Below are 5,560 nucleotides of genomic sequence, written 5' to 3' on the forward strand. Positions count from 1 at the left end.
CAGCTGAATGAAAACAAAAATACGGCATATCAAAATGTACAGGGCAGGGCACAGTGGCTCATGCCTATAATCCCAGCGCTTTGGGAGGCCAAGGCAGAAGGATCACTTGAGACCAGCCTGGGCAACATAGAGAGATCCCGTCTCTACAACAAATTTTAAAAATTAGCTGGGCATGGTGGAGCAGCTTATAGTCCTACTGACTCGTGAGGCTGAGGCAGGAGGATCGCTTGAGCTGAGGAGTTCAAGGCTGCAGTGAACTATGATCTTGCCACTGCACTCCAGTGTGGATGACAGAGCGACATCCTGTCTCAAAAAAAAAAGAAAAAGAAAGTGCAGATGCTGCCAAATCAGTGCTTGGCAGATTAGTAAACAATTCAGTGGGGCCAATTAGGGCTTGGGGGAAGATTTCACTACAGAGGAACAGCACGAGAGGTGACTCGACGTTAGAGGATGCATTACCCTGTGCATTTGTTAAAAGGTATGCCACAAAGAGTGAGTTTCACTGTATGCAAAGGAAAAAAATCAACTGAATGTCAGGGGAACCCAGGTTGGAATGCAGACTGTGACAAATGAATCTAACTGTACTATATTGAAGGGAATGGAGAAGAAAGAGCTCACTCAGTTGCTTTGGGAAACTATACTGATTGGCTAAAGACCAAAAGAAGTGCATAAAAGCTGTGCTTTAGTTCAGTGGTCCCCAACCTTTTTGGCACCAGGAACTGGTTTCTTGGAAGACAGTCTTTCCACAGATGGAGTGGGGGTGGGGCGGGGATGATGATGGTAGTTTCGGGATGAAACTGTTCCACCTTAGATCATCAGGCATTATTAGTTAGAGTAACTTTTTTTTTTTTTTTTTGAAACAGAGTCTTGCTCTGTCACCTAGGCTGGAGTGCAGTGGCACCATCTCGGCTCACTGCAACCTCCATCTCCCAGGCTCAAGCAGTTCTCTTGCCTGAGCCTCCCGAGTAGCTGGGATTACAGGCATGTGCCACCACACCTGGCTAATTTTTGTATTTTTAGTACAGACGGGGTTTCACCATGTTGGCCAGGCTGGTCTCAAACTCCTGACTTCAGGTAATCTGTCTACCTCAGCCTCCCAAAGTGCTGGGATTACAGGCATGAGCCACCGCTTCCAGCCTAGTTAGAGTCTTACAAGGAGCGTGCAACCTAGATCACTCACATGTGCAGTTCACAATAGGGTTCGCACGCCTATGAGAATCTAACGCCGCCGCTGAACTAACAGGAGGCCGAACTTGGGTGATAATGTCAGCAATGGGCAGAGGCTGTAAATACAGATGAAGCTTCACTCACTGCCGGCCACTCACCTCCTGCTGTGCGACCCGGGTTCCTAACAGTCTGCAGCAGCCTGGGGGCTGGGGACCCCTGCTTTAGTGGGTAAATTTGCTTCTCACACAATATGGGTTAGCAATTCTGAAACTACATTACATTATAATGTTCAGCATATTAGGACTGAACAAATAAGGAACCATCATGAGAGCCAGCTTTCTCACTGTCAGAGGAAGGAGTTCAAAATAGGTCAATGGAATCCTACAATATGGAGCTTTCTGTCTTCTTTCACTTAGCCTTACTCTTGCATGAGTCAACAGTCTGTTCCTTTTTGTTGCCGAATGGTATTCCACTGTGTGGATGTAACGCGGTTTGTTTATCAACTCACCTGCTGAAGGACATCTGTGTCATTTCCGGTTTGGGTGATAAAGCTGCTAGAAACACTTCCCTCATGAACATACATGGAATTTGGTTTCCATGTGTTGTCAGTATGATCCTTCCACCCCATCCCCCAATCGGGAACAGTTTCTTGTCCTTTCCTTGTCTTTCTTGTTCTCAACTGTCTTAGACGGCACAGGCTTTACCTTTTCAGGTGGGTCTGTCTGGTGTTTCATCATGGTCAAACTTGGGTCTTGTTTTCTCGGCAGGAGTGCCCTGGGAATGGAGCCGTGCCGTTCTCACAGCTGCACATCGGGGGACTGATTTTGTTGTCTGCCAGATTTTTCTACCATAACATTATCACTTCCCCTTCTATAATTCAGAAGGTTTTTCCAAAAATATATCCCAAGATTGCATTGATACCATTTCTTCATCAAACTTCCTCTACTCACCAGCCTTAGCCTCTATTGAAAACTTCTGCCTGAATCAGCCGCAACTCTGATGGCGCCAAATGGTGATTTTTTTGGTGGTTTTTTTTTTTTTTTTTTTGAGACAGGATCTCACTCTGTCGCCCAGGCTGGGGTGCAATGGCATGATAATAGCTCACTGCAACCTCCACCACCCGGGCTCAGGTGATCCTCCCACCTCAGCCTCCCAAATAGCTGGGACCACAGGGGCGTGCCACTACGCCCAGCTAATTTTTGTAGAGACAGGGTCTCGCTGTGTTACCCAGGCTGGCCTCAAACTTCATGCTCAAGTGATCCACCCACTTTGGTCTCCCAAAATGTTGGGATTACAGGTGTGAGCCATGGCGCCCTGCCAAATAGTGATTTTCTGCTTCCATTATCCCTTCTACAATTAAGAGTTGGCATTCTACTATAAGGAAGAGGTTCCTCTCTCTCTCCCTCTCTCTCTCTCATCAGTATGACTCATAGGTTCCAATTTTATTCAAGAGTTTGTAACTCATTACTGTCATTATCTGCTTTGACATTCAAACAGTCCCAAATTTGGCCTGCAGGAGCACCTCCAGGCTGTCTTCTGCATTCTTTTGACTTGTCTGCATCATTCTTTGAGCACTTCCTTCCTTTCTGGCAAACAAGAGGCCCTACTCTTATCTTGTACTTTTCCTGCCCCAATCTTGGAATCAACCATTTCTCCAAGAAATCCCAGTTCTTTAGAGTGGAAGATGGTATTTGGAAACCGATCTACATACTGAGCGTGCTTCTTCCTACTGTGGTGTCACTGCTTGTAGGCCCTCTCAATGGACAGATTTAGAAAAACACACACACGCACACACATCCATATATGCACAGACATTTTTATACACTCATGCACCTATAACTATATATCTCCATCTCTCTCTCTCTCTATTTATTTATATATTTTAAACTGAGTTCATTTTGATATCTCCAGTTTCAGTCTACCACCTCAGGGTTCTTTCTAGCCTTCCCAAGCTTGCCATGCTTACAAGGACCTCCTCCCACAGTGAGAAACCTGGCTACCATTATCCTCAATATGTTTACTTATTTGCTCATGTAACTAGTCTCCCAATCACACTGGCTGACTCCCTCACCCGCCACCGCCCCTACTGAGCAAGCCCTCTGTCTTTGAGAAGTTCTCTGATCTGCCTCATCCTTCATCCCTGGGCATCCTGCGATCCCAGAGCCTGGTGGGCTCACCTCTGTCTCCTTCCCTGCTTGCTGTCGCACAGCAGGCAGTAAGGCAGCTCCTCATGGGACTCTGGGAAATGCACAGGGCTACAATGGGGTTGGAAGGCTGCAGGTTGTATTATTGACATTCACTCTTTCATAGGCTGAAGATCCTGGGGTGATGAGGACTCAGGGGCCTGTCTGTAGCCTTTGTCAGAGGACATGGGGTATGCTCTCTCCTAAAAGTTTTTTTTTTTTAACCATTTTATTGAGGTATGATTGAGATGTAAAAAGCTGTATATATTTAATGTATACAACTTGATGAATGTGGGTTAGGTATATACCTGTGAAGCCAACCTTACTACCGTCAAGGCCATAGACATACCCATCACCTCCCGAATTTTCCTTCTGCCCTATTATTATTATTATTGTGTGTGTGTATGTGTGTGTGTGTGTGTGAAGAATGTTCAATATAAGATCTACCCTCTTGGGAAATTTTAACTATATAGTACAGCATTGTTAGTGGTAGGCATGATGCCTCATAGTAAATCTCTAGAACTCATTCATCTATCCTACAACTGAAACTTTGTACTCTTTGACCATCATCTCCTCGTCTTCATCTTCCTACCCAGCCCCTGGCAATCACTGTTCTACACTCTGCTTCTATGAGTTTGACTAATTTCTTTTCTTTGAGAAAGGGTCTTTCTCTGTCACCCAGGCTGGAGTACAGTGTGGCACGATCATGGCTTACTGCAGCCTCAATCTCCTGGCTTCAAGCAATCCTCCCGCCTCAGCCTGGGAACACAGGCCCTGCTAATTTTTATTATTACTATATTTTATTTTTAGAGATGGGGTCTCACTATGTTGCCCAGGCTAGTCTTGAACTCCTGGGTTCAAATGATCCTCCCGCCTTGGCCTCCCAAAGTACTGGGATTACAGATGTGAGCACCCTGCCCGGCCAACTATTTTTGATTCTGTGTATAAGTGACATCATACAGTATTTGTCTTTTTGTGTCTGGTTTATTTCACTAGGTCCATGCATGCTCTTGCCTATGGCAGGATTTCCTTTCTTCCTTTCTTTCTTTTCCTTCCTTCCTTTCTTGCTTTTTCTTCCTTCCTTCCTTCCTTTCCTTCCTTCCCTTCCCTTCTCCCTTCCTTCCTTCCTCCTTTATTTCTCTCTCTTTCTCCTTCCTTTCTCTCCTTCTTTTCTTTTGTTTTCTTTTATTTCCCTCTTTCCAGGATCTCTGTGGCCTAGGCGAGAGTGCAATGGTATGTCATGGCTCACTGCAGCCTTGCTTTCCCAGGCTCAAGCGATCCTTTTGCCTCAGCCTCTCAGGTAGCTGGGGCTACAGGCACATGCCACTGCACCTGGACAATTTTTTTTTTTTTTTTTAAATTTTTAGTAGAGACAAGGTCTCACTATGTTGCCCAGGCTGATCTCAAACTCCTGAGCTCAAACAGTTCTCCCACCTCGGCCTCTGAAAGTGTTGGGATTACAGGTGTGAGTCATTGCACTGGGCCAATTTCTTTCTTTTTTAAGGCTGAATGTCTCCTGAAAAATTTTAAAAAGCTCTCTTTTCTATTTGGAGGTGTATCCTATTCTCATGAGGTAATCCTTCCGTCAAATCAGCCTGAAGAACTGAACAATGGTGAATCCAGCTGGGCTTTTCTGTCTCTAATGAGACAGTGCTGTGACTGATAGGGGATTTCTGAAGGTTTTTCTTGAATTGTTTTCCTGAGCTGATTTCTCACTCCCTCAGACTGCTCTTCTCCAATTTGGGGAGAGGGAGGGAGTAATTTGTGAGAACACGGACAATATTATTAATTAGCATTCTTTATTATCAGGCTATCTCCAGATTTTATGTCTTTTCTACCCTTTGGCCACCTGACTTAACCTCTTTCTTTGTTAGGTTATCAATAGTTAATCTTTTGCTTTTTAAATAAACTACATACTTAACGTGTATGGCAAGGGGAGTCATTCTGTGACATAGCTTCTTTCCATGGGTTGCTAATTGTCCATCAATATCCCTCATCCTTAAATAATAAATAATTCTCCAGTTGTAGGTGGGCTCATGGCCACCCAGTGAAAAGCTACATTTCCCAGCTTCCCTTGTATCTGGGTGTGGCCCTGTGTCTGAATTCTGACCAATGGGATGTGAGCAAAAGTGATTATGCCATTTTCAGGTCATAGCCTTAAAAGGAATGAGTGTGAACTCCCCATTCTTTTCCCCCTTCTCACCAGCCAG

The sequence above is a fragment of the Pan troglodytes genome, chromosome 6 (genome assembly GCF_028858775.2).
Source record: "Pan troglodytes isolate AG18354 chromosome 6, NHGRI_mPanTro3-v2.0_pri, whole genome shotgun sequence".
In the NCBI taxonomy this organism is placed as follows: domain Eukaryota; kingdom Metazoa; phylum Chordata; class Mammalia; order Primates; family Hominidae; genus Pan; species Pan troglodytes.